This window comes from Loxodonta africana, chromosome 2 (assembly GCF_030014295.1).
Source record: "Loxodonta africana isolate mLoxAfr1 chromosome 2, mLoxAfr1.hap2, whole genome shotgun sequence".
Classification (NCBI taxonomy): Eukaryota; Metazoa; Chordata; class Mammalia; order Proboscidea; family Elephantidae; genus Loxodonta; species Loxodonta africana.
Window position 1 is genome coordinate 161,172,163 of NC_087343.1, and position 27,162 is coordinate 161,199,324.

Genomic DNA, 27,162 nt, shown 5'->3' on the forward strand with positions numbered 1-27,162 from the left:
ATTTTACTGTAAAAGGGGACAGATAAATAGAGCAGTACTTAGCAGAGAAAGTGGAATCTAATACAGAAGAAATAATGACATGGTTGTGTGCCAAGAGGACTGATGCAATAAAGAGGAAACTTCATGATGCAGGAGAGAGGCGGGCGATTGCTATGTCAAAGTTCTTCAAGAGAAAAGACGGTGCCCAAATGGAGAGTTTGTCCTTAGCCAGGAGCAAGAACGGTCCCTCCACAGTAGCTGAAGAGTGTATTGGCACAGGCAGGTAGCTGGGTAAATGTCATAAAGGGAGTTTTTGTAATTTTTTTTTTTTTGAAGAATTCCAAGCTGCACGGAAAGCACTGGCAAAAAACAAGTCTCCAGCAATTGACAGAATATCAATTCAGATGTTTCAACAAATTAATGCACTGTTTGTTAGAGGTGCTCACTCATCTATGGCAAGAAATTTGAAATACAGCCACTTGGCCAACTGACTGAAAGAGATCCATATATGTCCTCATTCCAAAGAAAGGTGATCTGACAGAATGCAGAAGTTATCAAACAATATCATTAATATCACACACAAGTAAAATTTTGCTGAAGATAATTTAAAAACAATTGCTGCAGTGCATCAACAGGGAACTGCCAGAAAGTCCAGCCAGATTCAGAAGAGGACATGGACTGAGGGATATCACTGCTGATGTCTGACGAATTTTGGCTTAAAACAGAGAACGCCAGAGAGATCTTTACATGTGTTTTATTGACCACACAAAGGCATTTGACTGTGTGGATCATAACAAATTATAAACAGTATTTCTAAGAATGGGAATTCTAGAACACTTAATTGTGCTCATGTGGAACCTGTACATAGATCAAGAGGCTGTCATAAAACAGAACAAGGGGATACTGTGTGGTTTAAAGTCAGGAAAGGCATGCATCAGAGTTGTATCCTTTCACCATATTTATTCAATCTGTATGCTCAACAAATAATTCGAGAAGCTGGACTATATGAAGAAGAACACAGCATCGAGACTGGAGGAAGACTCAATAAAAACCTGCAATCTGGAGATGACACTACCTTGCTTACTGAAAGCAAAGAGGACTTGAAGCACTTACTGATGAAGATCAAAGACTATGGCTTTCAGTATGGGTTAAACAAAAATCGTCACAACTCGACCAATAAGCAACATAATGATTAATGGAGAAAAGATTGGCATTGTCAAGGATTTCATTGTACTTGGATCCAAAATCAACACCCATGGAAGCGGCAGTCCAGAAATCAAATGATGTATTGCATTGGGCAAATCTGCTGCAAAAGATCTCTTTAAAGTGTTAAAAAGCAAAGACGTCATTTTGAGGACAAAGGTGTGCCAGACCCAAGCCATGGTATTTTCAATCATCTCATGTGCATGTGGAAGCTGGACAATGAGTAAGGAAGACCAAAGAAGAATTGATGCCTTTGAATTACAGTGTTGGCTTCCAGAAGAACAAATAAGCCTGTCTTAGAAGAAGTACAGCCAGAGTGCTCCTTGGAAGCGAGGATGGAGAGAGTTCATCTTACATACTTTGGACGTGTTATCAGGAGGGGCTGATCCCTGGAGAAGAACATCATGCTTGGTAAAGCAGAGGGTCAGCGAAAAAGAGGAAGACCCTCAACAAGATGGACTGACAGTGGCTGCAACAATGGGCTCAAACATGGCAACAGTTCTGAGGATGGCTCAGGACCAGGCTGTGTGTTTTATTCTGTTGTATACGGGGTTGCTAGGAGTTGGAACTGAACCGGCGGCACCTAAAAACAACAATTTTCTCTGCCACTATCTGACAGTCTAGGAGCAAAAGTACTGGAAGTTAGAAGGGAGAAGAGTTAGTATGAAATCATTTTCTAGGAGAGTAAAGTGAGTAGTAAAATAAAGTAAGATTATTCTGCAGCACTGAGGATTCCCTGCAGTTAAAACAAAGAAAGAAAAAACGTTGCCCTGGCGTTGATTCCATCATGTGGCAACCACCATGTGTGTCAGAGTAGAGTTCCGCTCCATGGGTTTTGTTTTTGTTTTGTTAATGATTTATATTATTTCTTTTGTTGTTGTTGTTGAAAATATACACAGTAGAACATACACAAATTCAACAATTTCCACGTGTACAATTCAGTGACATTGATTACATTCTTCAAGTTGTACAACCATTCTTATCTTCTTTTTCCAAATTGTTCTTCCCCCATTAACATAAACTCACTGCCCCCTAAGCTTCCTATCTAACGTTTTGACTTGTTGTTGTCAATTTGATCCCATATAGTTCCACAGAGTTTTCAATGGCTGATTTTTCAGAAGTAGACCTTTCTTTCTTTGAGACATCTCTGGGTGGACTCCAACCTCCAACCTTTGGGTCAGCAGCCAAACGTGTTAGCCGTATGTACCATTCAGGTTACTCCTCCCTTCAGTTTTTGTTGTTGTGTGCCATTGAGTGGGTTCTGACTCCTAGCGACCCTATGTACGACAGAACGAAACACTGCCTAGCCCTGCGCCATTCTCACAATTCTTGCTATGTTTGAGCCCATTATTGTGGCCACTGTGTCTACCCATCTCTTTGAGGGTCTTCCTCTTTTCTGCTGACCTTCTACTCGTCTGACAATGTTTGTCATACTGTGGTGGCATGCACGTTGCTGTGATGCTGGAAACTATGCCACCAGTATTTCAAGTATCAGCAGGGTCACCTATAGTAGGCAGGTTTCAGTGGAGATTCCAGGCTAAGACAGACTAGGAAGAAGGACTTTACAATCTACTTCTAAAAAAAAATTGACCAGTGAAATCTTTATGAATAGGGGCAGAACTCCCTTCAGTTAATGGCCATGAATTTAAAGGGAAACTAACAAGCATGGCTGCAGGTATTCCCCGAGTGCATACAGCTGCAAGAGTATTGCCCTTGTTAGGTGCTATCATGTCAGTTATGACTCATAGCGATCCTCTGTAAAACAGAACAAAACACTGCCTGGTCCTGTGCCATCTTCACAGTCACTGCTATGTTTGAACCCAGTGTTGCAATCACTGTGTCAATCCATCTCATTGAGGATTTTCCTCTCTTTCGCTGACCCTCTACTTTACCATGCATGATGTCCTTCTCCAGGGACTGGTTCCTCCTGATAACATGTCCAAAGTCCATGAGACAAAGTCCACCATCCTTGCTTCTAAGGAGCGTGCTGGCTGTAGTTCTTCTAAGACAGATTTGCGCCTTCTGGCAGTCCACAGTATAGTCAATATTTTTCATCCAACACCATAATTCAAAGGTATCAATTCTTGTTTGATCTTCCTTATTCATTGTCCAGCTTTTGCATACACATTACACAGCTGAAACTACCATGGCTTGGGTCAGGTGCATCTGTGCTTTTTAACAGTTTAATGAGGTCTTTTGCAGCAGATTTGTCCAATGCAATGCAATACAATTTCCTGACTGACTGCTGCTTCCCTGGCTGTTGATTACAGATCCAAGTAAAATGAAGTCCTTGACAACGTCAATATTTTCTCAGTTTTTCATTATGTTGCTTATTGGTCCAGTTGTGAGGATTTTTGTTTTCTTTATGTTGAGGTGTAATCCATACTGATGGCTGTGGTTTTTGATCTTCATCAGTAAGTACTTCAAGTCTTCTTTGCTTTCAGCAAGCAAGGTAGTGTCATCTGCACATCACAGGTTGCTAATGAGTCCTTCTCCAATCTTGATGCCATGCTCTTCTTCATATAGCCCAGCTTCTCGGATTATTTGCTCAGCATACAGATTGAATAAGTATGGTGGAAGGATACAACCCTGACGCACACCTTTCCTGACTTTAAACCACGCAGTAATCCCTTGTTCTGTTCAAACTACTGTCTCTTGGTCTATGTACCGGTTCCTAACGAGCACAATTAAGTGTTCTGGAATTCCCATTCTTCACAGTATTATCCATAATTTGTTATAATCCACACAATCGAATGCCTTTGTGTAGTCAATAAAACACAGGTAAACATCTTCCTGGTATTCTCTTCTTTCATCCAAGATTCATCTGACATCAGCAATGGTATCCCTGGTTCCACGTCAGCTTCTGAGTACAGCTTGAATTCCTGGCAGTTCCCTGTTGCTGTACTGCTGCAGTTGTTTTTAAGTTACCTTCAGCAAAAATTTTACTTGCGTGTGGTATTATTGCCTCAGGTTGGAAGGCACTCAAAATATGACTGGGGAAGAGCTGCTGCAAGGGTACAGGCATGGAATAGGTTGGGTGTGGAATTTAACAAAGGTTTTGCTTGATGCATGCTTAGAAAGGAGAGAGAAACTCTAGGAAATTGAGGATGAAAAATGCAATCTAAGCTAGTTAAGAGAGATGGGAGGACATAAGTGTGGCGGAGTAAAGGACAGTTAAAATATTGAAGATTAAATAAGATTAAGTGTGTAAAGCACTTAGCACAAAGTAAGTTAATTAGATGGCAGCTACTCCTATCATTATTTTTAATGCTCTGATTATTATTTGCTAAACTATTTATGTTAGGAACCATGTCTTATTTATCTTTGTAGTCCCCAGCTCTTGCATCATGGTTGGATTAAGTACAATCAATGAGGGAAAGAATTAGTTGAATAGAGGGTAAATACATAAAATATTCTGTCTTCTTTTTAGTGTCCAATGTATCTAAAACTAGTGTTTAGTCATTTACACAGTTTTGACCATTAAAACTATATTCTACTTTTTTTTTAAAGACATGCCTTTATATTTTATTACATTAATACTGAGCGGGGAGGGGCATTTCCCCTTGATCCTGACTTGAAAAGAGGAGAAAAAAATAGTTCTAAAATATACAAGAGTTTTAAAGGTGTAAAATCCACACACCCTGTCTTTATCAAATATATAGGCTATTCTAACACTAATAAATAAATATTGAATCTTAGAACTGTCCGTTAAGTCATTTGGGTCTGTTAATTTTACCTACAGTTCAAACAAAGAAAATCTTAGTCATGTTCTTCCAGTGTCACAGAATAAAAATCAAAGTGGTGATTCACCTACTATTATTAGATGTCCACATATTAAATACACAGAAATAACCTGACAAACAATACTACCCTTGATACCCATAAGCCAAAAAAAAAGAAACAAAAATATTACAGCTGCAAAAAATATCCCCACAGGCTTATTCCAAAGTCAAACTAATGCCATCTTGCATGAGGCATGCAAACTTTCTACTTATTCCTGAAGTTTTTCATTCCTTTCGTCAGCAGAGGAGGAGCCTGAAGGCTTTGAGTCTCTCCATAAACTTTGATGGCAGCTCCTTTTAAAGCCATAGACCGGGCCATTCTGGCTAGGGCCATGGAGTGAGGTTGGGAGGGAGGGATAGTTTACTCTCATCTCCTTTCTGGCCCAGCATGTTAGACACAGGTGATGTTATTGAACTGTGTCCTCCAGAAATGTATGTTGAATTCCTGATCCTTGTACTTATGCATGTAATCCTGTTTGGAAACACATTTCTTTGTTATGTTAATTAGCTCATACCCTAGTAAAATGGGTTCTAAATCCATCACTTCTGAGTTATAAAAAGCGCAAATTAGACACAGAGAGATGCACACATGTGGGAATACAGATGCCATATGAGGATCATCTACAAACCAAGGAACCAAGGAAGGCCTGGGACTACTTATAAGGAAGAAATTGACACGGCTGAGACCCTGATTTAGACTTTTAGCCTCCAGAACTGGGAGAAAACAAATTTTTGTTTTTTAAAGCCACCCACTTGTGATATTTCTGTTACAATAGCAGTAGGAAATCAAGACAGGTAGGGTCACATTCATATTAATGGAAAAAATCTTGACAGCTTTGTCTTGGAGATTAAAAAAAAAAAAAAAAAAAGTTGCCGTTGAGTCAATTTGGACTCATAGAACTGCCCCATAGGTTTCCAAGGAGTACCTGGTAGATTTGAGCTGCCAGCCTTTTGGTAAGCGGCCGTAGCTCTTAACCACTGCACCAGCATAGGGAGGGATACTATGGTCTGATTGGTTTATTGAAACATCAGAAATTTTTTTAAGGATTTTGTCTTCCCAAAATTTTTGCTGTGAGTCACTTTCCAATACCAGTTCCTAGAGCTATGTACGTGCCTGAGATTAGAGAAGAAGGTAGCCCAATGCATATCATTTAATTGTGATAAAATACATGTAACAGAGAATTTGTCATCTTAACCATTTTCAAGTGTGCAATGCAGTGACATGAATTACATTCAACATGTTCTGCAACCTAGTGCATATCATTTTGATTTGCAATATCTAGGGTCAGTTAGGAAACTCTGCTTGGCATAGTGGTTAAGAGCTGTGGCTTCTAACCAAGAGGTTGGTAGCTCAAAGCCACCAGGCACTCCTTGGAAAATCTATGGGGCAGCTCTAATCTGTCCTATAGGGTCGCGATGAGTCGGAATCGACTCGATGGCAAGGGGTAAATGGGTAGGGTCAATTGTAGGTGAGTTGTGGGTACAGGCTTATATTCATTCAATACCCCATAAAAAAACCAAACCTAGTGCCGTCGAGTTGATTCCGACTCATAGCGACCCTATAGGACAGAGTAGAACTGCCCCATAGAGTTTCCGAGGAGTGCCTGGTGGATTTAAACTGCCGACCCTTTGGTTAGCAGCCATAGCACTTAACCACTAAGCCACCAGGGTTTCCAATACCCCATAAAAAAAAAAGGGGGGGGTAGCTTATTTTTCCTACTTAAACCACCTTTGTACAATGCTAATTCAGTTGAAATAATTCTTATGCAAAAAACTAGGGGGTTAGGATTAGATTTTTTTGAGGAGTGGTAGAAACTGAATTTGGAACTCAATATAAATTCATGCTTTTATTTCATTTATTCACTTATGTATGCATGAGTTTAACAAGTATCACTGAATCTATACTATGTGCCAGGGATATAGGGATACAGCAGTGACCAAGAGAGATACAGTCCTTGACTCCAAGGAGACTGATGTGTAGATATAAGGGTAGTAGATGCTGTGACATATGACCTAGATGCCCCCATCAACACTGAAGGATTTATTACCCAGCTGCTGTACTGTTGATGGACAGCCCTCAGTTCTCAGTCCTGTCCTGTAATTGTCCCAGCTTTGCCCAAAGGGAACCACCTTGCCCAAAGTCAAGCCCCTTGCAGGGGGCAACGTGCATCCAATGATTGGACCAGAGGATACAGAAGTGGTTCTCCTTTGTGGGTCAGGACTGATGGTAGGAAGTGAGTCCCAGAGCTAGGCTGTCTTAATAGAACTCTGAAACAACACAGGCCAGGTGACAGTATTTAACTGTCAGAAACCAGGTGGCTGCAATTATCATGATGATTGTGAGGTCTGAGTGGTAGCCAGGCAGGCCTGATCTGCGGGAGTTATGGAGATGGTTAATAGAACACTCCACCCCTAGAAGATAGGTAGCCCAGCAGAGGACTATGGTAGGCAGAATAATGTCCTTCCAAACAAGCCCATGTCTTAATCCCCAGAACTTGTGAATATGTTACTTTACATGGCAAAAGGGGCTTTGTGGATGTCTTTGTTAAGGATCTTAAAATGGGACTCTTAGTCTGAATTATCCAGGTGGGCCCAATATAATCACAAGGATCCTTATAAGTGGGAGGAAAGAGGGTCAGAGAAGGAAAGAGATGTGACGAACCAAGGAATGCAGACAACCTCTAGAAGCTGAAAATGGCAGGGAGCAGATTCTCCCCTAGAGGCTTCAGAGCGCACGCAGCCCTGCTGACACCTTGATTTTAACCCCAGAAGACCATTTCAGACTTCTGACTTCTGGGATGGTAAGAGAATAAATATGTTGCTTGAAGCCACTAAGTTTATGGTACTTTGTTACAGCAGCAATAGGAAACTAATATAGGTAGCAATCAAAGTAAATCAAGGATTGATGATCAGGAGGCTAAGGGCAGTCACTCCACTCAAAAGTCATGACCCCTTTGTCCAGTTTCAGAATCTGAGTCAGTTTCAGAGCTGCAACCCATTAACTAAAGAAGCCCTGTCATCGGAAGATGGGAGCTTGCAAGTATATTTGGTAACGATTCCCCTAGTGCTTCCTCAAAGGATTCTATGTTCATATACTAGTGCCTCTGTAAACTGGGGAAAGGGGATGTAATGGATAATTTTATCTGTCAGTTTGGCTAGGCTATGGTGCTCAGTTGTTCCGTAAAATACTGGTCTAGTTGCTATTATAACCAGTGATTAAATCAGTTGGCCTCAAGTAAAGCAAATTGCTTTCATCTGATTGACTAAGGCCTGCTCACATTAAGGAATGCTTTAAGAGCAAAAAAGGAGTTTCCCTAGGGTGTGTTCTGCCTCCAGACTATAAACACATTTTGCCAGAAGGCTCTTTTAGCAGCCTGATCTACAGATTTGGACACACAAGCCTGCAGCAGTTTCCAGCCTACAGATTTGGGACTTGCCAGCCCTCTCCAATTCTGTGAGCCAGCAGGAGTCTCCAGCATGTTACCTGACCTTTGGATCCTGGACTTGCCAGTACAGCACAATTGTGTGAGCTAATTCCTTGTGTGTGTGTGTGTGTGTGTATAAATATATTTATACGTATGCATGAATGTGTCTATAGATATACATATATATGAATGTATGTATATACATACAAACACATATATATGACATGTACACATGTCACATATGTATATGCCACTGGTTCTGTTCCTCAACAGAACCCTAAGAAAGGGGACTTCCTAAACATCTTGAGGACTGATGGATACAGGTTCCCTGTTGACATTGATACTGAGAGACTAGAAGCGTCATCATAGCTTGAGGCCAGGTAATAAATGGACTACTGGTCTAGATCTGGCTTACATTTTGGTCCACTGGATTCACAGACCCACCTAGTAATCATTTTCATAACTACCAATCATTAATTGGAATGAACAAACATGGTAGTTAGCACAATATCTACATTGGTTTCTCAGTCTGTGGAGTAAGATCAATCAAGTAGAGAAAATCAAGTAAGTATAAGCTCCAAAACCCTCCATCCCCATCCCAGCAAGTACAGTAAATCAAAAATAACTTTGCATCATAAAGGAATGGCAGATATCGACAGCAAGAAACCAAACCCATTACCGTCCATTCGATTCTGACTCTTAGCGACCCTAAAAGACAGAGTAGAACTGCCTCATAGGGCTTCCAAGGAGCAGCTAGTGGGTTTGAACTGCCAACCTTTCGGCCAGCAGCTGAACGCTTAACCACTGAACCACTGAAACATCAGGGCTCCTGGCAGAGATCAGTGCACCAGTCAGTGCACCCCTTAAAGACCTGAAGGAATCAGGGCCGGTAGTCTCCATCATATCTCCATTTAATTCACTATTCTGGACACCACAAAAGCCAATCAAATACCAGAGCATGACTCAGCCAGTAGTAAGCCAAGTTGAAGCTATTGTGCCAGATGTGACATTTTGCTAGAGCAGATTGTCATGGCCCCAGGCCATGGTACATAGCTATTGATCTAGCGAATGAGTTCTTTTCCATCTCTGCCAGAAAAAGTTATAAGAAGCAGTTTGCAAGCACTTGGAATAAACAAAAGTACACAAGAACAATCTTGACCCCTGCCTTCCATCATATAGTCTGAAAAGATCCTGACCATCTGGGTAACTTGAAAAGCATCTCTTTGGTATACTACATTGATGACATCATGCTGGCTAGCACACTGAAGGCTTTGATAAGATACATGAACTCTACGGAGTGTGAGACACTATCTACGAAGATTCAGGCATCTGACATACCAGTAAAAATTTTAGGAATCCAGTGGTCTAGGACTTGCCACAACACTCCAGAATGAAGGACAAATTATTGTATCATGTAACTCCCTTGTGAAGAAGGAAGCACAATGCCTGGTAGATGTCTTTAGGATTCATAAGCAACATATTCCGTATGTGGAAATACTTATCCAGCCCATATGCATGAAAGGCTTTCATCTTTGAGTAGAGCCTGGGGCAGGAAAGAGCTCTATAGCAAATCCAGGCTTCAGTGCAAATAGCTCTACCACTTTGATCATATGACCCAACAAATCCTATGGTATTGGTTGTATCTGTGGTGTGAAAAGACACCACATGGAGTTTATACAATCCCCAATAGGAGAATCACAATTTAGACCCCTAGGACTCCAGAGCAAGAGCATTACTCACTATTTGCAAAATAGCCATTGGGTGATACTCGACCCTGGTAGAGATGGAGCACCTGACCAAAGTCATCAAGTGACCATTCAGCTAGAAATGCCATTATAAGCTAGGTTCTTTCAGACCCAACAAGTCATAAGATCAGATGGTCCCAGCAGAAATTGATTGTAATATGGAAATGATACATCCAGAAATGGGCATTAGAAAGGCTGAAGGGCACAAACTACTAGAGCAGGTGGCCCAGCCCACAAGTCATCTACCACTTTTCTATCAGCACGTTATCAATGGCCCATACAATGAGCTGACGGGGGAAGAAAAAAACTGAGTTTGGTTTTACAGATGGGTTAGCTCTGTCTACAGAACAAGCTGAAAACAGACTGTGGCTGCATGATGGGGTGATGTTGAAAGACAACAATGAGGAGATAGCTTCCCATTGGCCATAGCTCAATCAGTACACCTGGTCATCTACTTTGTATGGAAAGAAAAGTAGCCCAAAAATATATATAAACTCTTGGGCAGTGTTGAGTGGTTGGCCAGTTGCTCATAACCTGGAAAAAGAACAGTTAAAAAAATCAAGAAAAAGGTCTTGTGTAGAAGCATATGGATGGACCTATGGGACTGGGCACGAGGATGAAGATATATGTATTGCATGTCAATGCCCTGCAGAGTGCATCCATCACAGAAAAAAGAAAACAATGAGGTAGACAGAATGACTCAGTTAGCTGACATGAGACAGGCTCTGTCATCACCCGCCTCAGTGTCGGCTCAATGGCCAATGAATGACATAGCCACGATGATAGGGATAGAGGCTATGCAGGAAACCAACACCCACTCACCAATATTGATCCAGCTATTGGTGTTGTCAAATGTTCATCCTGTCAACAACAAAGAGCAATACCACCTTCCAGATACAGCATCATTCCTCAAAGATAGAAATCTGCCACTCAGTGACGAGTTGACTACGTTGGACCTCTCTCACTCTGGAAAGCACCATGATTACTTTCTACAGAAATAAACACATATTCTATCTATGAAGTTACCTTTTCTGCTCTTAGGACCTCCATCAATACTACTATTTGAGAGTTTAAAGAGTTTTGGTTTTGTTTTTTAAATTTTTATTTATTTTGTTGTCATTATTGAGAATATACACAGCAAAACATATACCAATTCAACAGTTTCTACAAGTACAATACAGTGACATTACATTCTTTGAGTTGTGCAACCATTCTCACCCCCCTTTCAAGTTGTTCCTCCCCTACTAACATAAACTCACTGCCCTTTAAGTTTCCTATTTACTCTTTTTGGTTGCTGTTGTCAATTTGATCTCATAACAATAGTTCTTAAAAGAACACAGTGTTCAATGCAGACATTTTTTACTTGTTAAGTTAAACTATTGTTTGGTTTTAAGATGACTTCAGGGGGTATTTAAAGATTATCGATTATCCCAAGGCAATAGTTTCACGGGTTCACCCAACCTCCATGACTCAAGAAAGTCTGGAATCCATGGAAATTTTAAATTTTGTCCTGAATTTTCCCCCTTTTGATCAGGATTCTGCTAGAGAATCTTCTATAAAAATGTTCAGTAATGGTAGCCTGGCACCATCTAGTTCTTCTGGTCTTATGGCAAAGGAGGCATGTGTTTATGGAGGCAATTAGCCACACATTCCATTACCTCCTCCCACTCCTGACTCATTTTTCCTTTTTTGCTCTGGTGAATAGAGACCAATGGTTGTGCCTTGCATGGCTGCTTGCAAGCTTTTAAAAGCTTGCAAGAGTGCTTAAAGAGTTTTATGTGCTGGCATGAGAGTCCACACAATATCCCATCAGGCCAAGGGACCAATTCAATAGCAAAAGAGATGCAAGAAGGGCCACCTGAGCATGGAATCCACTGGTTGTATCAAATACCACACCTCTCAGACACTGCCATCCTGCAAGAGTGGTCAACTGGACTATTGATGCACAACTGAGGAAACAATTCAGAGATGACTCCTTGCAAGGATTGGACACCATCCTTCGGGGGCACTGCACACTTTAAGTAAGTGTATTTATATGGTGCTATGTCCCAAGAGGAAGAATATATGGGTCCAAGAACCAAGGAGAGGAAGCAGGAGTGGGCCCTCTTACCATCACTCCCAGGGACCCAACTGGGAAATACGTACTTTCTATCCTTGCAACTCGGGGTTGTTGAGTGCCTCTTCCCCAAATAGAAAATACTTCCACCAGGGAGGCACAGCAAGGGGCTATGGAACACCAAGTTACAGTGGCCACCTGGGCACTTTGGGCTCCTATGCTAAATAGGCAAGAAGGGCTGTCAGCACCCTGGCATGATCCTGATCATCAGGAGGAAGCAGGGCTTCTGTTATACAGTGGGGTAGGGAGAAGTATGTATGGCACCCATGTGATCCATTTGGGTTCTTTTAGGTACTCCTTTGCCCAGTATTGATGGTAAATGGACAACTACATCAGCTTTAACCTGAGAAGTGCATCAGTGACTCTGATCCCTCAGAGATGAGGTTCATGTCCTAACACCAGGTAAACCACCTAGGCCAACAGATGTGCCAGCTACAAGTAAGGAGAATCTAGAATGGCTGGTTGGTTGTTGTTGTTAGGTACTGTCAAGTCAGTTCCAACTCAGAGCAACCCTGTGCACAACAGAATGAAACATTGCCCAATCCTGAGCCATCCGCACAATTGTTGCTACACTTGAGCCCATCGTTGCTGGCATTGTGTCAATCCATCTCATTCAGGGTCTTCCTCTTCTATGCTGACCCTCTACTTTACCAGGCATGATGACCTTCTCCAGGGACTGATCTCTCCTGATAACATGTCCAAAATATGTGACATGTAGTCTCACCATCCTTGCTTCCAAGGAGCATTCTGGTTTTACTTCTTCCAAGATACAATGGCCAGTAGAGGACAATAATGAGTATTATCATGGCCCTAAGACCAGCTGTGGAAAAGAGTCCATGGAACCCCCAAGAGAAGAGGCACCAGAATCCTGGAGTTGTTTCTCCCAGAACTTACACAAAAAAGTGAGTCTGAGTAGTGCACGGAGTAGGCTGTAATGGACACTGTGATGTTCCACCCAAATCCCTCTTCAGGACTGAAGGACTTACTGCCCAAGGTGTTCTCAAGTCTCAGCTGTAAACCCTTTCTGAAAATTGGTCTTGATGAAGGTATATACCGCTACCCCTGTTCTGCAAGTGCAGCCTGATCCAACGTGGCTTCTTAGCCACAAAGGGGCAACAATTCTAAAGGGTTTTCCCAGCTCGAGGCCTGCCTGTAAGTTCAGCTGAAGCCTTTTTAAGACCACATTGCAGCTCATCTTCCTCTGCCCAGTTCTTCTATTCCCTTCCTTTTCCTTCTCTTCCCTTCACAGATACTGATCCCAGGAACACTCTCTAATATACTTCCTGCATCCTATTCTCTTTCTCAGAATCTGCTTCCCAAGAAACTCACCCAGCAACAATGAGACTGACAGTAAACAAATACTTGAATGTATCGACATGTTTTATTTAGCCAACATTTTAAAATATATAGATTTCATACATAAATTTAGATTTCTTTAAAAATTATAAGGCCTGGATATTCTAGGCTCATAGTCACACATTATACCCATTAACTAGAGTTGAATACTAGCTGCCATTTAGACAGAGCATGTATTCTCCAATTAGCTATAATCTGCTGCTCCTTTTACACAGGGTTGGCTTCCATTTATTAATGTCACCTACCTGGCTTATAGTCATTTGAATTTCTGACACTAGACCATTTGGAGATTCTGAGCTATCGAGGCATTGGTGAACAGAGACTCTGGTCTCTAAGATGAGGACTGTTCCTTTCCTAAGCAGTCTTTGGTGCCCATTCAGAATTGAGAGAGCAGGGAGTTACCTTACCTCTCAGAAACTGCCTCCAACCCAGCCCACCCCACCTTACTCCCACTGGGGCCTAAACCACAAGGCTGAATCCTGGAACTACAGGACCCTCTGTTAAAAGCCTGTTTGAGAACATTCTCCGGAGCTGCTGAATCTTCAGTTAAGCAGTCAATTTCATCCTTGGGCTAAATGGAAACACATGATGGTGGATTCAGTTCTCTCCCTGTACAGCACAACAGCTCACTTTCAGATGAAGGATGTGAGACTCACACTTGGATGGAGGCTCGGAATAGCAAGCCAACCAACTCCCAAGTGCTAAGCTGCAACCCCAGTTTATATTTTCCAGGTTTCCCAGCCGTCTCCAGGAAGGGACCTTGGCTGGTCTTTTTCCTCCCATTTCCTGTATTCAGCTATAATAAATGCTCCAGGGCTATGGGGCCTCATCAGCCTTGGGCTTCTTATCTTTTTGGAGAAGAAGGAATGGCAGGGACATACGCCTGAGGGCTAGTCACAGGCTGCACTGAGCAAATTCTCAAAGGAGCCCTGCAGTGAGAAACATACACCTCCAGCACATAACTGATATGTCATGGAATGAATACTCATTTCTGGGACTGGTCACTTCTACACACTGATCCCAAGTAAGACCTGTATTTCTGACCTCAGGGGATTCAGTATCAAATGTTGACCTGGCCCTGAGCAGAGTGTGTGGTCAGCTTTATAGGTCTAGGCACTAATTTTTCATTGAAGACAGTAAATATGAGCAACAAGAACCAAAGGCTGAAATAGAGAAAGGCTGTAAGATTTTCCACATTAATTTCAAATTAGGACTTTGAAATGACAGCCTAAAAAACCCTCTGAGCATTAGTTGCCTCATCTATATAAAATGGGTCAGTAGAAGAGCTGAGTGATAAGCTGACAAAAATATGAGACTAGGTCTTGCAAAAAAGAAAGATGACTTAATTCATTTTAAACGAGTTGCTGGTGTATTTTATTATAGCATAGAGCGATTAAAAGGATGTTTTTGGCAGATGGAAAATGGATGTCCACTGCCTCACCCAGCACCCAGTCATATTCTAATCTTGCCTCCCTACTGTAACATACACCAAAATAGATAAGGACTTTCTGGACTTAGAGTGCGGTATACGAAGTGTATTCCAAAAAAGGTTTACATAATTACTGCATATTTTAACAAGTAACCAAGTCTTGTTTTCATTACTTCATAGCCACAAATAATTTAGAAGGAACGCCAATAACCCCGAAGGTATTGCTGACAACAGAGATGAATACGTTTTCTGTTGACACTTGACTAATTTGTACATTGCATGGGGATATTCTATAGCACAAGGAGAAGTAATGCAGAAAATAGATGCTAGTTAGAACAATAGCTCTGTTGCAATGAAGGTTTTAAGCTAATGCTACTGTGGAAAACAATTATTATACATACCCACCTATCTTTGACTTGGGTTTAATTAAAAGTTAAAATAAGGAACCACTTTCATTATCCAAGTGTTGTTGTTGTTAGGTGCCGTCGAGTCGGTTCCGATTCATAGCGACCCTATGCACAACAGAACGAAACGCTGCGCCATCCTCACAATCGTTGTTATGCTTGAGCCCATTGTTGCAGCCACTGTGTCAATCTATCTTATTAAGGGTCTTCCTATTTTTCACTGGCCCTCTACTTTACCGAGCATGATGTCCTTCTCCAGGGACTGATCCCTCTTGATAGCATGTCCAAAGTATGTAAGACGTAATCTTTTTGGTTGTACTTCTTCCAAGACAGATTTGTTTGTTCTTTTGGCAGTTCATTGTATGTTCAATATTCTCTGCCAACACCACAATTTAAAGGCCTCAATTCTTTGGTCTTCCTTATTCATCATCCGGCTTCCACATTCATATGAGGCAATTGAAAACATCATGTCTTGGGTCAGGCACATCTTAGTCTTCAAGGTGACATCTTTGTTTTTTAACACTTTAAAGAAGTCTTTTGCAGCAGATTTGCCCAATGCAATGCGTCTTTTGATTTCTTGACTGCTGTTTCCATGGGTGTTGAGTGTGGATCCAAGTGAAATGAAATCCTTGACAACTTCAATCTTTTCTCCGTTTATCATGATGTGGCTTATTGGTCCAGCTGTGAGGATTTTTGTTTTCTTTATGTTGAGGTATAATCCCTACTGAAGGTGGTGCTCTTTGATCTTCATCAGTAAGTGCTTCAAGTTCTCTTCACTTCCAGCAAGTAAGGTCTTGTCATCTACATAAAGCAGGTTGTTAATGAGTCTTCCTCCTATCCTGATACCCCATTCTTCTTCATACAGTCTAAGTGGGAATCCTGGAAATCACTTGTTGTTGTTAGGTGCTGGCAAGTTGATTTTAGGCTCATAGCCACCCCATGTGACAGAGTAGAACTGCCCCATGGTGTTTTTTAGGCTGTAATCTTCACAGAAGCAGATCACTGGATCTTTCTCCTGCACAATCAATGGGTAGGTTCAAACCACCAATTTTTCACTTAGCAGCTGAGCACTTAACCAATGGGCTACCAGTGTTCCTTGGAAATCACTTGTAGGGATAGCTTTAAGACACTACTATACAAGTGAAAGGTCCCTGGATGACACAAAGACACAAACATTTTGCATTCAGCTACTAACAGAAAGGTTGTCAGTTTGAATCCACCCAATAGTGCTGCAAAAAAAAGGCCTGGGGTTCCACTTCTGAAAAATAAGCCACCGAAAACCCGCTAAAGCACCATCGTACTCTCACACACATGGGGTCACCATGAGGCAGGTCAACTTGACAGCAACTAGTTTAGTACAAGTGATTTCAGTAATTAAATGTGATCAATTAGCAACTTTGTTTAGAAAGATAAAAGAATAACGAATAGTTATATATTTACTATATTATGGAAGTTAAATTGAAATTACACTTACTCTGTACTTTTTTTTTTTTTTTTTACTTTCTCTGTATTTTGTTACCATACATTTTAGTTTTTCTCTGAATCCTTGACTAAAAAAAAATTGCAGAGGACAATTACAAGAATATTGAAACTTCATTTTAACAGACCCAATGTTTCCTCACATACAACCTTGGGCTTAAGAATTTCTCACAGGAAACTACATCATCGGAAAGTTTGTTGTAGAAGAGCCTGCTCACAGAAAGGTACAAACTATTTGCCATAGAAGGTTGATCTGACTCATTAACTATGTGTGACTAATTTCCTATGACCTTGCTAATTGAGTTCTCACTAACTAATATAGAAAGATGGTAAGGCACTTGGAAGTATGAACATAGCTATGAGCACTCTTTAACTTTTTTCCCATTTAAAATAGGAAGTAACTAGTAGATTATCTTGAAGCACAATGTAGACTCTATTTTCAATGACAACAACAATAAAAGAACAAGATACCTGAGGCAGCCAATCAAAGAGCAAAATACCTGAGGCAGCCAATCACCCACCACCAGGTACTGAGTGGGGACTGACTGCTATTCCTCCCCTGCCCAGACTCCTAAAAACATTGGGAAACCCTCAAGCTGAAGCATCTGGGTTGTGCAAACTGTTCAAGTGCTCAGCTGCTAACTGAAAGATTAGAGGTTTGAGTCCATCCAGAGGAGCCTTGGAAAAAAGGCCTGGTGATCTATTTCTGAAAAAATCAGCCCTTGAAAACCCAGTGGAGCACAGTTCTACCTTGACAAACATGGGACTTAGGATTGCTGTAAGTCGGCATCAACTCCACAGCAATTGGACCCTCAAGCTAACATCATACCCTCATACCACTGGCCAGCCCCGGACTCTGGAGCTGTCTGCCTGATGGCAGAGGTATTCCCCTTACCCCATGTCCCAGTTCTCAGCATCACTGATAGATGCTGTAGAATGGAATCACTATACCTGCATGACTGGTCCCTGGTCTCCTTGTTTTCCACCCTACTTGCTAAGAATCTATTGTTACCCCGATTAAGCTAAGGTGGGAGCACACAGAGCCCAACCAAGGAGCTCAGAAGTAGGATCCCACTGGGCTACACAAATCTGTGTTTAAATTCTAGCTCTGCCATGCACAAGTTGCGATACCTCTCTACAAGTTCTTTTCAATTGTTTCCTCCTTTGTAAAATGGATAGTTCATATGGTATGAGGTTTAAGTGAAATAATGAAATGTAACTGAATTCTGTGAACGCTCTAAGAAACTATACCAGTTCATCAGATTAATTAAAACACTGCATGATGTTGCCTGGGACAGAGGGGCTACATAGATACAGTTTTACTGAGTGAAATCAATCAAATAATACTCAAACGGGTGAAACCCCCAAATTTCTCTGGGTATATATTTTTGCACATTTTTTTTTTTCTGGGGAGAGGACTCTAGTTTTCTTCACATTCTCACAGGGGTATATAACCACAAGAAAGTTATACATTCTCACCACTCATATGATATCGCCTTAATCCTTATCTCTAGCCAAACCTCTCCACTCCGCTTCGGGTTAATATATCCAAATGCGTATGGGATGTTTCCACTTGAGTGACCCACCTCGACCCAAATGTGGTGGACTTTGTGATACACTGCTCAGATCTCTGGGCCCTGCTCTTCAAATGTCACTGGCAGAATGCCCTCATTGTCAGCCACCTTTAGGGATTGCCTCAGCTAAAGAGAACCGCCTGGCCCAAGGTGACACTGCCTTGCCAGGGTGGCCTACATCCAATGATCCCAATGAGGAGGTTAAAGACCTGGCCCTCTTACCCTAATCTGGGACAGAGCTGAAGGTTCTTCTTCAGAACTCCCTACAGGGCCAGCAGAGGTTTCCACTGAGGCTGTATTCTCCCTCTAACCAATTATGCTTCCTTCCCTTGCCTCTGCCTGTTGCAGATCTCTTAATATTTATTATGGGTACTGAGCACTCCCTAATAAACTTTCTGCATATTAACCTCTGTGTTACAGTCTGCTTACTGAAGAACGTGTAATACTCAATACGTCTAAAATAGATCCCAGAACTTTCCCCTGAACATTCTCCTGAGTGCTCTGCAGCTCAGCTGGTAGCACCTCTCTTCACCTAGTCATCCTAACCAGAAACCTGGGCTTCAGCCTTTGGTGTTTTTGCACTGTCTTCTCCCTCTTCCTGGATCAACTCCCAAATGAAATAAAATTGTGCACCATATCAGAAAGAAATAGATAAATGTCAGACTAGGTGCAATTATTATTCTAACCTCCAAGACATAAGGTGTTGTAGTGAAAAGAGAAAAAGAATAAGGAGTCAGGAGACCCAAGTTCTCAGTCATGTCTGTTTTATTAACAAATTGTTTGGCCTTGAGCAATTCACTTAACCTCTCCTCATCTCTTAAATGGAGAATAAATTCTTGGCTTCCAACCTCTTTGGAGTGATGATCAAATGAAAAAATGGAAATGCCCCTGTTTGAAAAAAATGCATTTGAAAGGCTGTATGAATGCCAGACATTAATATTATTTTTCCATCACATAACAAACATATCCCAGACTGATAGCCACTCAAAGACCATTTAGCATTGTTGCTTTCAAAGTCTGACCCTCCCTTTAAAGTATCTTTCTGTTTTTCAAATTATGTATTTCTCCAGATGCATGTCTCGGTGTTTCCAGGCTGATCTCATTTGTCCATTTCCTGTCCAGATTTCTAATCTCTCTATGTCTCTTCCTCATTGGTGTCTTTAACACCACTGTATTTATCCTCATCTGCAGATGTAATTACCGTAATAGGTTCTCGGCCTCTTTCCAAGCCATTAATAACAATGCAAAATGAAATGCATCTGAGGCTGATCTCTGCAGCATCCTCCTGGAACTTGCAAGCATACCATTTTTCATTCTTGTTGGGATGTGCAGCCAGTGTTGAGATCACATCTTATGGTTCAGAGAATCCTTTAACCCAGCCCGATATATTTTTTTTTTTAATCACGCAGGAACCAGACTTATTTCTCCTGATCAAATTAAAATAATAAGATTAAGTAAAATAAAATAATTTACATACACGAAGCAGGACACTTAAAGTCCTGACAATAAATTCACCATCTGCCATCAAGTCGATTCCAACTCATGGTGAGCCCATGTATGTCAGAGTAGAATGGTGCTCCATAAAGTTTTCAAAACCTGTGATCTTCTGGAAGTAGATTGCCAGGACTTTCTTCCCAGGTGCCTCTAGATGGGCTAGAAACTCCAACCTTTTTGTTAGCAGCCAAGCATGTTAGCCCTTTGGGCCATCCAGGAATTCGAAGAAAAAATGGATTCCTAATCTAAAAATCTCCTCTCTCACTTATATCAATATGAGTGTGCTCCTTGTAATTTTGTCCAGAAATCAGAAGGCCTAAGTTTCCCAAATGGAATTCCAAATCTTTGTTTTTCTTCCCAATGGGTCAAAGACCTGAGGCCAAGTTCCTCTATAAACCTGAGGAATGTGATGCATAATCTTTGAGGCTCACTACAAAGGAAACAACTTTTCTTTGTTGTTTTCCTCAATAAACTGGCTGACATTAGAGTCCTTTATTTCCTTCCATTACAACACTTGGCAGTTTCTAAAGAGAAAGGAGTTTGAAGAAGAAAGGGAAAGACCACAAAGACTAATTTACCGGTGAACAAACTTGAAAAAGTGTTTAGATGACATATTATTGCAAACAATTTTTTTCTTCTTAGTTGGGGAGTAAAGCAGTTTTGTGTTTGTTTTGCTTTTTAATTGAGCTCAGCATGGAGTTGTCTTCTTTTAATCTCTGGAATATATCTTTTCACTTTTTCCTGAGCACTTCTGACAAAAGACTTTCCCATCAGCGAATCTGCCTTTTGCAGCTAAATTTTGATTCAATCAATCTCTGAATAACTGAATAAGGTCTCAGGGCCTTTTCTGAACTACTATTGGAAAAAAAAAAGTTGCTATTGTGTTGACTCCAATTCATGGCGACCTCACATATGTCAGAGTAAAACTGTGCTCAACAGAGTTTTCAATGGCTGATTTTTCAGAAATAGATCACCGGGCCTTTCTTCTGAGGCACCTCTGGGTAGACTCGAACAGCCAAGAAGCTAAGCTCATTAACCATTTGCACCAGCCAGGGACTCCTCTGAACTACTCTACCAACATACCACCATCGAGTCAATTCCGACTCATAGCACCCCTATAGGACAGAGTAGAACTGCCCCATAGAGTTTCCAAGGAGCACCTGGCGGATTCGAACTGCTGACCTCTTGGTTAACAGTCGTAAAACTTAACCACTATGCCACCAGGGTTTCCTCCAAACTACTCTAAGGGTCTCCAAATTTCTTTGAAAAATAGACTAAAAATATTTTAAGGGGGAATTCTGGGGAGATGGTGGCATAAACAGATTATCATTCCAACCCTCTCCCACAAATACAGCAAGAAATACAGCAAGGAAATGGCACCTGGCTTTGAGGGACTCTGAATCAGGGAGCAGAGGAAAGCAACAACAGTTAAGAAACAACCAATCAACAAAGAGTCACGTAGGGTATGTAAACTGCTTCTCCCACTGTCCCTGCCCCCCCTCCCCCCAGCTACACAGGCCACTGTCTGCTGTGAACCGAGGAAGTGGACCCAGAAAAAGAGCCTGTTTCCCTAACCACCACAAACCCTTCCTGTGCAAAGAGACAGGATGCCAGGCTCCTGCTCTAAAATCAACAAAGCAGACCTCTCCAGGGGTCCATTCGGAGTGTGTCAGCACCTTCCCCACCTTCCCCACTGTCAGCTGCAGGCCTACTGTGAACTAATACAGAAGGCCCCCTGCAGTGAAGTTGCTCTCATAGTCAGCACTCTAGCTGCCTCCCTGAGCACCCCATATCTCAGGCCTCTGAGATCAACAGGACACACCTTCCTGGGGATCAACTTGGATCTGTCTGCTTCCCCTTCCACTAAGTGCTGAGGAGTGCTGAATAAGGCTGCTGTGTGCTAGGTAGCAGACATCTTGAGTGGAGACTACACCCACAGCCAACGTACCATGAGGGGAGGAGCTCTGACAGCAGTAAGACAGACCTCCCCAGGGGTCCGTCTGGAGCATGACAACCCCTCCCCCACATGGACACTGTCACTGCAAGCCTGCAGTGAATTGTTACAGAAGGTCCCTGCGGTAAAACCTGTTCCCATAGTTACCACTTTGCCTGCCTCTCTGGGAACCCCATAGCTCAGGCCTCTGAAACCAACATGACAAACCTCCCTGGGGATCAACCTAGGTTGGTGCTGAGGACTGCTGAGGCTGCTGTATGCTAGGAAGCAGGTATCTTGAGTAGGGGCTGCATTTACAGTCAACAATCTACCAGGGGTTTACTGGTAGGAACAAGGCAGACCTCTCTGACCAGACACCAGAGCATGACACTGCCTTCCCCACCTCCTAACTGTTGGTTGCCAAGGTAGGAAACTGCTACAGAAGTCCACTGCAGTGGAGTCTGCTTTCACAGTCAGCACTCTAGCTGCCTCCCTGGGTGCCCCATATCTCAAGCCTCTGAGATCAACAGGACAGGCCTCCCTGGGGGTCAACTTGGGTCTGCCTGCTTCCTCTTCTGGTAAGTGGTGAGGAATGAAGAATAAAGCTGCTGTGTGCTAGGAAGCAGGCATCTTGAGTGGAGGCTATATCCAAGCCAACATACTATGGAATGAGCTCTAATAGCAATAAGGCAGACATCCCTGGGGATTCACTGAAAGCATGACAATCCCTCTCGCACTCAGTAACTGGACTGATACTAACTCCTAAATGAGGTCCCTGCCACTGGAGCCAGGAGGAGGGTCACCTAAGGGAAGACTGCCCACACCCCCCCCGACCCGCAACCACCACAGGGTCACTGGGGCTCTGAAACCAAAAAGACAGATCTCTTGGAGGATCTTCTGGGGAATTCCAGCCCCTCCTCCTCCTGAAGCAGAGGAAAGTCTGCTTGGGCTTCCCCTGAAAGCCAGCTCAGAGAGAAGCAGCTCCCACAGAGCTGGGAAGGAAACCTCAGGCAACACGGGAAGGCAACACCCAGCCCCAAAGGGGGCTTGCTGGATGTGGGTTCTCTGACTGAAAATGTGGTCACAGAATCAGAGAAGGGAAGGGAGAAATAACTAGAGAGAGAGGACTGAGCCTCCTGGTGGAAGATTGATTAGCACACAATGTCTTGCCTGAAGGACGGTGCCAGCTGGCAGACAGACTAATTGCAGCATATTTTCTGGTGTGTTTGGGAGAGGCTGAAAGTTGAAAACCCAGATCTGGATCTTTCAAATTCTAATTAAACCAGGGAGGGAAAAGGAGCTTTCACAGAGAGGGAGAGGAAAAAGCAAGCAAAAGCTGAATGCTCTGCCTACTTAGGAGTTTTTTGAAGAAAGTAATGTGGGCAAAATTACCAAATACTTGGGAGAACTGAGAAAGTGGACATACTAAAAATTCCAGTGCCTCAACAAAAAAAACACAAGACACACAAAGAACAGAGAAACAATGACATATCCAAGCAAACATGACAAAAGGAATGAAAGTGCATCTAGGGATGACCAAATAATGAAAAAAAGTGGAAGAATATAATACAACAACATTAACAGTATTTAAAGATTTAAAGGAAAAGAGAGACAAAGAGCTCAAAGAAATAAAGTAAACATTGCAAGAACAAAATGAGGATCCAAAAAAATATAATGCAATTGAAAGGGACAGTAACTGAAATGAGAAATGCAACAGAAAGACTTACCAACAGATTTAATCAGGCAGAAGAAAGAATCAGCAAATTAGAGGATAAAATTGTTAAAATTGCAGAGGGTGAAGAGCAACAAGAACGGATGCTCTAGGCTGACCATAGTTTAATGAAATTATGGGACAACAACCAGTATCCACATCATAGGTATTCCAGCAGGAGATAAGAAAAAGAAAGGGGCAGAAAGAATACCTGAAGAAATAATGACAGAAAATTTCCCCAAACAAATCGAGAACACGAATCTACAAATCCAAAAAGTTCAAAGAACCCTCAGCAGGATAAACCCATTGACACCAAAACACATCATTGTTAGGTTCTCAAAAATTAGAGAGTCCTGAAAGCAATGGGAGAGAAACAATTACAAACAATTAATGATCCCTAAAAAAAATAAAATAAGTGCTGATTTCTTATCAGAAACACTGGCTGCCAGAAGGCAATGGAATGATATATTTAAAATGCTGAAAGAAAATTAAAAAAAAAAAAAAAAACTATCAACAAAGAATACTATCCCTAGCAAAACTATCCTTCAAGAATGAGATGAAATTAAAACATTCCCAGATAAACAGAAGCTGAGAGAGTTCACATCCACCAGACCAGCCATACAAAAAAACAATACTAATGGAAGTTCCGTAGAAGGGAAAAGACACTAGAAAGTAATTCAAAACTATACATAAAAAGAAAAATAGCTAATAAAGGGAAATGCATAGGTAAGTATAAGGGCTAGTAATAATGTGTTCATGCTTGATGATTCTAATTATGTTGTCCTTCATGTTTCTTAATAACAAATATACAAAAAGCAAGGATAAAATTATGTTACAGGGCACATGAAATATAAAGACATAATTAGTGATAACAATAACAAAAGGGGTAGAGGAATGGTATACGTACAGAACTTTTTGTATGTTATTGAAGCTAAGGTGGTAACAACTTATTCTGGAACGTTACAAATACAAGCTGTTAAGTGTAATATTCATGGTAACCACTCAAAAATATATATATATACAGATACATACAGATATATATAAAACCAAACCCATTGCCATCGAGTCAATTCAGACTCATAGCAACCCCCTATAGGACAGAGTAGAACTGCCCCATAGAGTTTCCAAGCAGCACCTGGTGGATTCAAACTACTGACCTTTTGGTTAGGAGCCATAGCACTGGCAAGGTCCATGTGTATAGCTTCCATTTATGTTGGTGAAAGAAGGTTTTTGCAATGAAGAAGTCATTGGTCTTGCAAAATTCTATCATTCGATCTCCGGCATTGTTTCTATCACCAGGGCCATATTTTCCAACTACTGATCCTTCTTCTTTGTTTCCAACTTTCTCATTCCAATCGCCAGTAATTATTAATGCATCTTGATTGCATGTTCGATCAATTTCAGACTGCAGCAGCTGATAAAAATCTTCTATTTCTTCATCTTTGGCCCTAGTGGTTGGTGCATAAATTTGAACAATAGTCATAGTAACTGGTCTTCCTTGTAGGCATATGGATATTATCCTATCACTGACAGCGTTGTATTTCAGGATAGGTCTTGAAACATTCTTTTTGACGATGAATGCAACACCATTCCTCTTTGAGTTGTCATTCCCAGCATAGTAGACTATATGATTGTCCGATTCAAAATGGCCAATACCAGTCCATTTCAGCTCACTAATGCCTAGGATATCGATGTTTATGTGTTCCATTTCATTTTTGACGATTTCCAATTTTCCTAGATTCATACTTCGTACATTCCAGGTTCCAATGTTGGAGTTGTTTCTTCTCATTTTGAGTCTTGCCACATCAGCAAATGAAGGTCCTGAAAGCTTTACTCCATCCACGTCATTAAGGTCGACTCTACTTTGAGAAGGCAGCTCTTCCCCAGCCATCTTTTGAGTGCCTTCCAACCTGGGGGGCTCATCTTCCAGCACTCTATCAGACAATATTCCGCTGCTATTCATAAGGTTTTCACTGGCTAATGCTTTTCAGAAGTAGACTGCCAGGTCTTTCTTCCTAGTCTGCCTTAGTCTGGAAGCTCAGCTGAAACTTGTCCTCCACGGGTGACCCTGCTAGTATCTGAATACCGGTGGCATAGCTTCCAGCATCACAGCAACACACAAGCCCCTACAGTACGACAAAATGACAGACACGTGGGGGATATATATATATATATATATATACACACACATATATATATAAAACACCCACAAAAGGAAAGGAGAGGGAAACCAAAATGGCTCACTACAGTAAAACAAAAAGCAAGCAGTAGTAAAGGACAAAGACAAAGAAGACTTATGACACACAAAAAACAAATAACAAAATGGCAGAAATAAGTCAGTTCTTATCAGTAATTACATTAAATATAAATGGGCTAATTGCTCCAATGAAAAGGCAGAGAGTACAAGAATGGATTAAAAAAAAAAAACATGATCTGTCAACACAATGGACTAAACCAAAAGCTAAGAAGTTTCCTGAACACAACCAAGCACTCTGGGAGACCCAGTAGCAGGGGTGTAGGTCTGGGCACTATGGTTTCAGGGGACATCTAGGTCAACTGGCATAACAAAGTTTATTAAGATAATGTTCTGCATCCCACTTTGGTGAGTGGTGTCTGGGGTCTTTAAAGCTTGCAAGCAGCCATCTACGATGCATCTAACTGTCCCAACCCACCTGGAGCAAAGGAGAATGAAGAACACCAGAGACACAACGAAAATATTAGCCCAGGAGACAAAAGGCCCACATAAACTAGAGACTCCATTAGCCTGAGACCAGGTGCCTGGCTACCACCAATGACTGCCCTGACAGGGAACACAACAGAGAGTCTCCTGACAGACCAGGAGAAAAGTGTGGTGCAGAACTCAAATTCACATAATGGTCTGACAGAGACTAGAGGAACCCTCAAAGATATGGCCCCTGGACTCTCTGGTAACCCAGAACTAAAACCATTCCCAAAGCCAACTCTTCAGACAAAGATTAGACTGGACTATAAGACATGAAATAATACTGGTGAAGGGTGTGCTTCTTAGTTCAAGCAGATTAAAAAAAAAAATACACGAGACTAAATGGGCAGCTCCTGTCTGGAGGCAGGATAAGAAGGCAGAAAGGAACAGGCGCTGGCTGGATGGACACGGGAAACCTGGGTGGAAAGGGGGTGTGTGCTGTCACATTACAGGGATTGCAACTAGTGTCACATAACAACATGTGTATAAATTTTTGTATCAGAAATTCACCTGAGCTGTAAACTTTCACCTGAAGTACAATTTAAAAAAAAAATTTTTAATGTGATATTCTGTTTAAAAGTGACATACATTAGACCCAAAGACACTAACAGGTTGAAAGCAAAAGGCAGAAAAAATATTCCATGCAAATGATAACCAAAGGAGAGCTGGGGTAGCAATGTTATTATCAGACAAAGTAGACTTTAAGGCAAAGCCTGTTAGAAGAGATAAAGATGGGCATTACAGAGTGATAAAGGGTCAATTACTCAGTAAGATTTAACAATCATAAATATGTATTCACCCAATGTTAGG

General features: G+C 41.6%; 1 protein-coding gene across 1 annotated transcript in view; it reads right to left on the minus strand.

The window, feature by feature from the left end:
• DPYSL3 (dihydropyrimidinase like 3) overlaps window positions 1-27,162 on the minus strand; it is a 149,908-nt gene that overhangs the window by 80,460 nt on the left and 42,286 nt on the right. The gene's annotated exons all lie outside the window — the stretch shown is intronic.